We start from the raw sequence: 11493 nt of genomic DNA, 5'->3' as shown, positions 1-11493 counted from the left end.
AACTGAGTGTGGGGAAGGATTGCATTTTCAGGCATAGTTGCAGTGACTATCCTGGCTCAGAGCAAATAGTTATCCCACAAAATCTTACATCAAGGGCCCTTCAAATGATGCACGACAAGCTGGGTCATTTCAGAACAGCCATGACTTCTGCTAGGGTCAAAGAGAGGTTTTTCTGGCCGTCCATGTCACTGAATATAGAGCAATGGTGCCGGAACTGTTTGCCTTGCCAGAAGAGGAAAAACCTGGTTCCTTCAAGAAGAGCTCCACTGCATCCGATCGTCACTCGCCGTCCAGGAGAACTGGTGACAATAGAGTTCTAAAGCTTTGACGTCACGTTGTAATGGAAGCAGAATTTTCTGTTCTAAACAAACGTGCTCAGCAAGAAAAATGGCGTCGCTTTCAATCGCTTCATTGATCTCTTTCCTCTTTGAAGAAAAAAAGTCCATTGAGCGAGAAAATCATTATAAATCGGATCATATTGAGCCATTCAGTTACCAACATTTGTAGATATTCAGCACGCATCCTCTTGTTTTCTCCTTAAATTTCACAATTCAGCGCTAGTCAGTTTATATTTATTTCAACTTCTATGGCTCCTTGAAACAATTAAAGCGTGTAGGCCTTTTTTGTCCGAAAATCGTAAAGCTACGATCGTCTATCAGAGAAGTTACGTTGACTTAGTTTTCTTATGTTGTACTTCTCATCTGAACCCTTTTAGATATACCTAAATGAGCAATTTGACATAAAATCCATGGAGTGTGAATGTCCAAGGGGTAAATTCAAATGCAGCCATGCGGCTGCACTTTTTATCCACGGCATTCACAACCTCAGCTGCACGGACATTGAGTGCCAATGGAGGAAGAGGAAGTCAAACAGCTCCCTGTCACTGCTGGCAGTCAAAGAAATGTTTCCCCTGCCAAAGAAGTATGTGGCGATCTCTAGAGCTCCTGATGCATTAGATCGGTCTGCACTCTATGAAGACTTGAAAGAGTATGGTAGATTCACTGGTCTGTACTGGCTTATGAGCCCTGAACCAGCACCCGAAGCCAAACTGCCCATTCCAACAATTGAAGAAATTATTTATTCAGACAAGTTTCTTCTTGGATTGCTTGGTGCGTAAAGCCAAGGTCGACGAAAGGGATATCGTCTCAGTCAGTGAAATGACTGTGGGTTAGTGAGACAACCCAACCTGGCATCTTGCAAGAAGAGGAAGACCGACTGCAAGCAATTTTGGCTCTGTTTTGCAGGCAAAAAGAGTCACTCCATCCCTTCTGAAACAACTCCTTGGGGAGTAAGATTTGTCCCGAGTTAAGGCAGTACAGTGGGGGGTAAACAATGAAACAGAAGCTCTCAGAGCATTTACAAGGTTAACTGGAAAGACTGTCCTGGAAACTGGAATATGGCTGGATGCTTCTGGAATTATTGGTGCCTCCCCTGATGGCCTAGTAGATGAAGATTCTGTTTTGGAAGCAAAGTGTCCCTACACGGAAAGAAACATGACAATTGAAGAGGCAGTCAACACCTGTCCCAATTTCTGTTTGGAGAAAACTGAAGGTGGCCAATATGCTTTGAAGAAAGAACATGTTTATTGGCATCAAATTCAAGGGGAGATGTACTTCTCTCGCCGGAAGTTTTGTTATTTTGTTATCTGGACAGCTAAAGATGTGGTAGTTTTAAAAATAGCAAGGGATGAAACCTGGAGTGAAAACATTCCAAAGCTTATGCAGTTTTATTTTGATCACCTCTTCCCAAAGGTTGTTGAGGGACAGTTATAACCTTACATGATTGTCATCTATAATAATATTATAAAGAATTTGGGCTTTATGTATTTCCTTGGGGTAATCCCATTAGAAAAGATTGGGAATACTTGTCGGGCAATTGAAATTGAACCCCTAAAAGAGCACAATCTGAGGAAGTCCTGCAGAGCCAGGGCATTTGGATACTTTGTTGTGCAAACTTATTTTTGAAAGTTCCCCCCCCCCCCCCCCTTCCTCAACATTACCTCAAGGTCTGAATCTTTCACTGTCTTAGTGTAGATAATTTAAAATTAAAATTTAATTTGGAATATAAACACCTGACCCACTTAAAGTGCACTTATTCATGATAATTCATTGGGTGTCATAAGGGTGGGTAAGGGTGTAAGGGTGCACTCCGTATACACCAGCCAGAAGACTATTTTTAAGTTAGTGTTAAACCTCATTGTGCAGGTGAAGATATAAATAATGTAAATCCACTAATGATTGCAGATTTATTTCACTCCAAATATCAATGTATTTTACCTGGTTAATACTTAATTCCATTTCAACAATAAATATTTATTATTAATCAAACTCATAACCCTCACATCCCTCCTTGATGAGAGGAAACTGTAAATTGACTAGTGATGCACACAGTTGAAATATGATGTCTGCATGACAATGCAAATATGAGGGTATAAAACTTAAGATCTTAAAGTCCTTAAGCCTAGCATTTGCCCACTCAACATGAATTCTGCATTGTGCCATGGCCTTTGTTGCCCTTGCTTCACTCTGGGTGAATGCACCATTGTTTAAAAAAGGTGGTATATTTACAGAAACACCATTTGGTACAAGATCCTGTATAACAAAACCCTTGTCTGCCAGGACCATATCTCCAGCAGTTAGGTGGTTTAGCAATCCTGATTGCTGCACAATTGCCTTGTCGGATATTGACCCTGGATAAAGTTTACTTACATAAGTAATAACACCATTTGGGGCTACACCCACAATAACCTTGAAGGAATGCATTCCCCTATAGTTAGAATAGGTAGCATTTTGCTGGCTCATTAGCCCAGGTGTGGCAATCTCAATATCTGTACAGTCTATTACAACTCTACGAGAACCAAATTGACTAAAAGATGATGGGGCAGACAACTTGTTCTTATCCCTACTTGGAATTGATTAAATAAAATTGAGTGCAGTACATGAATGAAGGTTGTTACAATATTTGCTATTGTGGATACACTGCAATTAAATAACTGAGCAAGGTGAAGGTTTGTATAATTTTGTCTTAATTTCATCAAAGTAATAAATATTTGGTCTTCAAAAGTAATTGATTCAACTTTCCAACCAGCAAAGTAATTGATGGCCTGTTTGAGCCTGCATGTAAAATTAACAACAATATGAAAAACTTCCTTTGTTGGAAGCCCAGTCTTCATCTTTAAAACATTTTCATCAATTGCTGACACTGTGTAATGTTTTTGCAAGTAGTCATTTTTTTCTTTAAGGTCCATTAGGTCCCTTTCTGCTTGTTGCAGTTCTGCTTCCAGGATAATTTCTCTTGTTGTTGATGGTCTCTCCAAAATTTCCCCAGTGTCTTCTTGACAGTCTTGTTCTTTTTCCCTTGCTGGTTTTATCATATCTTGCAGAGACTCCTTCTTTGCTGGCTCGATTTTTTTCTTCTTTTTTGGCTTTCCTTCTTCTGCAGCGAAGAGTTTGTCTTGATTTCTCTTGAAAATTTCGGGACCATTGCTTTTATTTCCATCTCTGAAATGGCAACTGCAGACTCGGGCGTGTTTTCCTGGCTCTCTATCTTGTCTCCTGTAGCGGAAAGAGGATTATTTTAGCTGCATATTTTGAAAAGAAACCACCTCCATTTAAAATAAAAGAAAATGCAAATATTGTGGGCATTGGTAAACGTATAAAGCTGGATTATTAAAAGCAACTACAACCAAACCTGTGGTATCTAACATTAATTTCAAGCGAGTCGAACGTTAATTCTCCTCTTCAAGGAAAGACATTTAAAATCTGCAGAAAGGCCACCTCACAACCCATAACAAATAGTAAGCAAACTGTACGAACTTCGTAATAAATGTGAGCTTGAGCTTAATTTCATAACAAAGATGGCGACAGTCTATCTGCATCAACGCGACTGCGTGCAAATGTACTTTTCTTATCACGTATGTATCATGATCTGGGATAAGTATTTAAACCTCTGACCTTTACTAACCTCAGTAGGTGAACCCATCTTCTGTATTCATCCAGCTTTTTCTCCTTGTTAGGGAATCCGAAAAACCGGCATGTATGGCTTTCCAAGTGATGGTCACACTCGGGTGCGAAGCAATGCACCATTTCGATCGTTTCCTTTCAAATTCCTTTTCAGTTTTACAACTTTCATGTGAATTACGACATCAATCGTATTCAAAGTCTCCTGGTGCTTTTCTAAACGATAATCACACCCTTGACCTCTTCAATACAAAAGCTACGAAAAGGGCATGCAATATGACAAGCGTTTGTTTAGAACAGGAATTTTTAGCGCCGTAGTAACGTGATGTCACACTTTAGGACTCTATGGATATTGTGGAATACCCACTAAGCTCTCAAGGAGACCAATACTGTTCAGTCATGGTTGATCATTTCACCAAGTGACTTGAATTGTACCCACTTAGAGACCAGAAGTCTGAGACCATTGCTAAGAAAGTATTTGACTGTTGGATTCCTCGGCATGGAGCTCCAGAACAAATACACCATGATCAGGGAAAGAACCTGACAGCTGAAATGATTCAGGAGATATGCTCTTTCTTTTAGATCTGGAACACGCAAATGATGCCGTTTCACCCTCAGTCAGATGGAGCGTCAGAGCGAAGCATTCCTACAGTGAATAGCATGCTGGCAAAGATTGTTAAGGAGGACCAAAGGAACTGGGATTTGCACATCCTGTCTACATGTCTGGCTTACAACACTTCTGTTCACAGTAGCACTGGTTTTACTCCAAGTTTCTTGGAATTCAGTAGAGAGCTCTGCCTGCCAAGTGACTTGCGTCAGCTGGACTCCTCCCTGCCTCCGCCACAGCATCATTCTGATTATGCTTCCCAGCTCAAGTCAAGGCTGATGCAAGCTTTCCAGTCTGCTAGGGAAACTCTGAAAGTTTCGCAGCGCTCTCAGAAGGCTTACTACGACTCCTGGGCAAGAGCTAAAGCTTACCAAGCGCGAGACCGTGTCCTGTGGTTGGGCAAGCAAACATGTAGGGGCAGGTGTATGAAACTGAATAGACCATGGACGGGCCCTTGGAAAGTTATCAAGCGGTTGAATGACGTAGTTTACAGGATCAAGTACTGTGGGGCGGCTGGAAGCTACTCCAGGGTCAAGGGGAGGGTAGTACATTTCAACCAGCTAAAACCCTTCAACAGGACTTGTGACAGGGATGAAAGCTGGATTGTGGGTGATCCAGTACCTACTGGAGTCTCGCTTCCTTCTACAACAAAGGTTGCCAATGGTCCTGGAGTAATCATCCTGGAAGATGACCTTTTCCTGATGAATGCTGATGTTGGAGCCCCCTCTGAGGACCCCAGCCTCTGAAGGTCACAAATAGAAAGCTGTGTACCCGCGTGGGTGCAGGACTACCATTTAGACTTTTAGTTTGTCATTGAGTTTAGGACCTGTCAGATGGTCCTTAAATTTCAATGTACCGTATTTACCCGTGTATGATGTGCACCCGTATATAATGCGCACCCTGATTTTCCGGACAATTTTTGAAAAAACAAAAAAATCGTTGTTCAACAAAAGACAAACATTACAATGAGTATATTCCATTGCAACAGTTTAATAACATGAACTTTTAAGCTTACAATACTCAGGTAATTTGTGTTGACCTGCCGGTAAACTTTCCTGAATCACAAAGCAGTTTTTTACAACAGTTTCAAAGTGAGCGATAATTTTAAGATTGTTAACAGTACCTCAAAATCCGTAAAAATCCTCTGACTCTGAGTCAGATGCGAAGAGCTCATCTACAACCTCATCTTCTAAAATAGATTCATCATCTGAAGAACTGTCGAAAACACAATCATCCTCGGAACCATCCAGAGCATTTGTGATTCCACACTTTAAAAAAGATCTCGCGACCATTTCTCGTGGAATATCACACCATGCTTCGCTGATCCACTGGCACATGAGTTCTTCGGATGGTTTCTTTTGTCTTCCAGTTGCTGTCAGTTCATGGATTCCCTCAGCCATCCATGCCATCCACCTTTGCCTGACTCTGTCCTTAAAAGGTTTGTTTAAACAGACATCTAGAGGCTGCAGTACTGAGGTGAGCCCGCCAGGAATTATGGCCAAATCCGTGTTCTCCGATTTCAGCAAACATTTCACTTGCTCCGTCTTGTGTGCTTCAAAGGAATCCAACACAAGTAGACTTCTTCGCCGACTTAGACCTCCAATTCGACAACGCCAAACTTTTTCAATCCAAATTTTCATGATTTCGCTGTCCATCCAGCCCTTTTCTTGGACAGCAACTACAACGCCATGTTTGTTTTGGATCTTTGGCATGGTCTTGCGCTTGAAAATGACCAGCGGTTTCAGTTTGGAGCCATCTCCTGTGCATGCCAAAACGACAGTCAGGCGGTTCTTTTCATTTCCTGTGGTTCGAATCTTCACTGTTTTATCGCCGATTGTGCTGACAGTTCGATTTGATGGCATGTCAAATTGAATTGGACTCTCATCCATGTTTGCCACAAGATGAAGAGGATAGTTGTGGGCTCTTCGCTGCCTGATAACAAACTGGTGAAACTGCACGATTTTCTCTTCGTAGTCCCGTGGAAGACGTTGGGCGAGCGTGGTTTTCTGTCGCAACGACAAACCATTCCTCTTCATGAATCTTTGGCACCAGTGGTTGGAAGCCTTAAACTCGCCAGCAGCGATGTCATACTGCGGATGTTTAGAAAGTTTCATCGATTTTAGCCTGATCATGGCCGGTAAAATCGCCAGTCCGTTGTTTCGCTTTTCTGTGATCCAAGCCATCAGATCTTGCTCAAGGCGAGGCCAAGCCGCTTTCCTTCCACGATTCGCACATTGAAGTCGCGGCATTTTCTCTAGGTTTTCCTTGCTTCTTCGCCAAAGGCGGATATTGCTCTCGGCAATTCCAAACTGTCGCTGGGCTGAATGATTTCCATGCTGTTCTGCAAATTGTATAACTTTCAACTTCTCCGCTGTGGTGTAACTTTGTCGCTTTGTGTTTTCTGCTGCCATGATTGCCCGTAAGTTTACAATTATTCCAATAAAGATGCTTCAAAACAATTTGTTTTAATCTATCATATTTAAACAGCTGTTATTGGTTAGTTATGTTTTTATTATAACAAAAGTCTTAATCACAGCCTATTAAAACCAAGTTTACTGTTCTTTCGTGTATTCATGCAAATGAGTGTCGCGGTGTAATCAACAAACAAAAGGTTCCGCATATAATGCGCAGTGCAAATTTCGAACTATAAATTTTGGAAAAAAGTGCGCATTATACACGGGTAAATACGGTAGATTTTTGCTGACATTTTGTTTGGGGACATTGTCCTTTCCAAGAAAGGGATAGTGTAGGTCTGGTACCTAGTGCCAAGTGATGGTTACCAAGCTAGGCACAGTGGCCCAGGAGTGAGAGAGCCACGATTATCCGATCATATCTAGTTTAATAAAATGCCTTCGTAGTTTTTAGCCTTCGTCCGTCGTTTATTACACATGAAATTGGAATTGCTAACAGTTGGTATGAGTGAAATGGTGTGATGGTAAATCCAGACAAGCACCAGGCAACAGTGCTTGGCACGAACAGTAAATACGAATTCGCTTTTCCCATTAAGAATTCAATTGATTCAATTGGTGTAACTATTGACAAGGATTTGAGCTTTAATCGTCACATCTCACAGATATGTGAGTGTAACAGTTATGCATCGAAGGGGTGTATTTTTCGGAGACAAAGATCCAAAACTTGAAGTCAATGAAAGTGTTTATTTCTTGACAAAGAGGAAAGGTTCAATGATACTTGTAAACTGAAAGCAACGATTGCAAAATACAACTAAATATAAAGCTAAATTGACTAAAGGTAAAAGGGTAATGAAACAAACTGCTCTGTGGATATTTGGGGGGTGGAACCCCACTTAGCATAATAACAACTCGACATCAAAACAATAATGTTCTGCACATGAAAAGGTCCCAAACAAAGATGAAAAATAGGCACAAACAATGCAAATCCATACTTGCTTAACAACAATGCATATGATACTTCAAAATGAATTGAAATAATCACATTTGTGACACTAAGAAACAGACTACTTATCTGCATGTGCACGAGGGAAAACGATAACAATTAACTTGAGCTAGAATAGAATCGTGCAACATACTAAATCGATAGGAAATACATTTAAATAACAAAGAAAACAAAATCGCTCACATATCTGACCCACACAGTGAAAATACTTGATAGGGAAATGCAAAAAGGCAACTTGACTTGACTGAAAACTTAAGACTTGTCACTTCTTTACTAACTAAAGGTCCAATGAGCTTTGACCGAGACAGCGTGAGCTAAAAGCTTGTGCAATACCATGAGCCTTGGTGAGAATAAGCGAATGAAAGAAAGTAAACAAAAGATGCAAGCTAAAGAAAAGAAAATAGACAAACTTAACAGGCTTTTATCCTACCTCACCTCCAATATTGCTCTCTTATTTGGTATTTCTCTGGCACTAGAAATAGTGACATACTGGAGTCTTTGAACAAACGTATTTTACAATTTATTTTTAATGATTCCTTGTCTAGTTGTGATGAACTCTTACAGAAAGCAAAATAGCATCTTTATACACTGGAAGACTTCACAAAATTCTTATGGTAGTTTTCAAGAGCTTATTTGTTTCTACGTATCCTGGATATCTAAAAGAACTATTCATTTTTCGTAACTCCAGTTATTCATTAAGAGGAAAGAATATTCTGACCTTACCTATACCAAGAACAAGTTATGGACATGAGTGCATCTGATACCAAGCTGCAACAATTTGGAATTCACTCCCAGACAGTATGAGAACAATAACATCATTTGAAAATTTTAAGACAGTCAAGTAGAAAATGAAATTTTAGTAGTGGTTATAATTATTGTATTAGTAGTAATTTTAAGTATTGTATTTTAATAATTTAATTCATTAATGTATTTTATTTTATTTTATTCTTTCTCAAAGATATTAGCTCAATAGAGCTACTCTCATAATTTGAGTCGAAATAAAGTGTATGTATGTATGGCTACGTAAATGTTTACTGGTACTTCTTATTTGGGGCCGCTTTAAATTCTAACATTTGCTTTTCTTCTCCATAGACTTCAATTACGATTTTTTTCTCTATTTGTGGTAGGTCATCTCCTAGATGCACCTGCCTGTACACTGCCACTAAGCTACTGAGCTTCTAACAGAAAGAAAATGCTTACGGCACTCGACAATGAACGGGAAACAGCAGTCTGGGATTTCTTTGCCTAAACATGAGTTTATTTAGCTTTTTTGCCCATTGACTGGAAGCCTAATTACATTAGGAGGAATCTTTGTCTTTTTTTCTCTTCTTTACGTGCTGCACATGTGAACACTTGCTGCCAAGATATTGCGACAATGTCGCTTTTCCTCGGTTACCGTCAGCTACTGAGCTAAACCATGCCTGATGAGGCATTCAACTGTTGACAAACCTAGGTTGGCTTACTTTTGATTTTGCTGCCATTTACTGAGGTTTCCTACTGTGTTTACAAGATTAAAAATTTTACTTCAGTAAAGTTAAAACAAAACCAAGGTAAACATCTCTTATGAAAACACGGGCAGAGACATGCAGCCTTGGTTTACCATGTGCTTCTTTCATATCAACAATTTACCGGCTACAAACAACTTTTGATTTGGGTCAGGTGTGAGTATCATTCAACATTATCCTTAATTTGACCATAACAAAGGTTGTTATGCATGCCATTACTTAATAGTAATTTACAACACTTCTCTTTTCTGTTTTTACAATCATTGTTCTTTGTGTCTTTGCAATTGCTTACATTCCCATCACATTTAATAAAAGTTATCTGACAAACAATACTTTTGGCTTTTGAGTAATCATCACCAATTTCCAAACCTGTTGGTAACTTTTCATTTGTATGGCATTTTGATTCCATTGTTCTTTGTGCCTTCCCTATTGGTTACAACCCCATCACAATTAATAACAGGTATCCCACAAATGATACCTTCAGCTCTTGAAAACAAATCATAACACTTAACTGCCTTACTGTTCACTTTGTGCGTTCATTTTCATGTAACTCATTCACAAGCTTCCACAAAACTTAACAAAACTTCGACTTAGCAGAGAATTTCTGCTGGACAAGCGATTTCATTTCCCTGGGAGAAAACCACTATCCAAACACAAAATCTGGTTTGCACATATGCTGACAGCTTGGGTTGTCCAGCAGAATACATTCTCTTTCCTCTCCTTATGGTTACTGCATCCTTTATTGGCACACATGGAAGGATCCAGATCAACGACAGCTGGGAGGAGCCTGCCATAGTTTGGTTTATTGTGTATGTTAGACAAGGCTAAAAGAAAACCGCAGCACTTAACGTTCTTGCTAGGCCCATCAGGGAAATTGAAAAGACCTCCAGAACGACTTTAAACAGGACAACCCCAAAGCACAGGATAGAGACCTGCTGCGTTTGCTGGTTGACCATTTCTCCTTTGAAAAATTGCTTAATGGAGGAGTGCAATGGACAAGGGATTTTAAAAATTGTTCAGCAACAATGGATTCCACTTGCCTTAACAACACCGGGTTCCTCAAACCTGCTTACGTTGTTAAGCTATGGTCACAAGATGACTTTGATGGCTTTAATGGCCGACAGCTATGTGTGCCTTGCAGAGCGTGATGTTGACTATGACGAGTTGGTATGATTTGATCCAACCACAAACCCCCAACTGAAACGTGTCCATGAGACCCATGTGCTAAAATACGCATATATGTGGGTTTCACAAATTACGTTCTATATGCCAGCACAAAAAAGTACCTTTTGACAGAATAGCCATGAAAAGTACCCGAGAACCATTTTCCCACCAGAAGGGCTAAGTGTTGAAAATGACAGCTTGCTCACCTTCGTCCACTTCCTCCATGCCTTCTTTTGTTGTCTCATGTGTTAGTTCGCCCTATCACACAGAAACACGGCAAAAAGGTAAGTCAACACCATTATCTGGGAATTCAACTCCTAGTGATGATATTTGAGTGTTTTCCTTAGTATTGTGTCATTCCTTAATCGCTTGCAGAGCTCAGAAGAGAGCTTGGCATACCTGAGGAGATGAAGATTTTTAATGAAGACTTGGGAGAGCTGAAGGATGCTTTGTTGTTACGGTTCGTAAGGCCAGAATACTAGTGTACATTAGCGTAAGAAAACATTTTTAAACTTAGCAACTGCTTGTTTTCATGTGTCAAAACCTTTAGAAGAATGAAGCATAACGCTATAGGCACTTTTATGATTCAGTTAGATGCAAGCTTAAATAAGCTTAAGTGGCCCTGTATTCTGTAGTTTTTAGAGTAGGAAAACTCAGTTAAGCTTGATCCTTTTTCTTTTCTCTTGAACCCTTCTGTTTTTAATTTCAGAGATGGAGATGTTTTTATTATGGTGATGTAGAGCCCTCCATGCCAGCTATAAACAAGGAACTATCTGGTAAGTAATTAAGAAGAAATAAACTTAAGTTTAAGCTTACTGTTCTTGTGAGGGTCATGAGCTTAACT

At 39.9% G+C, this 11493-nt stretch overlaps 2 pseudogenes; one reads left to right on the top strand and one right to left on the bottom strand.

Moving 5' to 3' along the window:
- The first annotated feature begins 284 nt into the window (after positions 1–284).
- LOC149099346 (uncharacterized) lies at positions 285–1970 on the top strand (annotated as a pseudogene).
- A 322-nt stretch (positions 1971–2292) lies between these two features.
- LOC149099345 (uncharacterized) lies at positions 2293–4131 on the bottom strand (annotated as a pseudogene).
- Between the last annotated feature and the right edge of the window lie 7362 nt (positions 4132–11493).

Source organism: Orbicella faveolata, unplaced genomic scaffold, assembly GCF_042242905.1.
Source record: "Orbicella faveolata isolate gen_17 unplaced genomic scaffold, um_ofav_v1 contig_46, whole genome shotgun sequence".
Lineage (NCBI taxonomy): Eukaryota > Metazoa > Cnidaria > Anthozoa > Scleractinia > Merulinidae > Orbicella > Orbicella faveolata.
The sequence above is the reverse complement of the archived record's forward strand: the minus strand, read 5'-3'. Positions and strand labels throughout refer to the sequence as shown.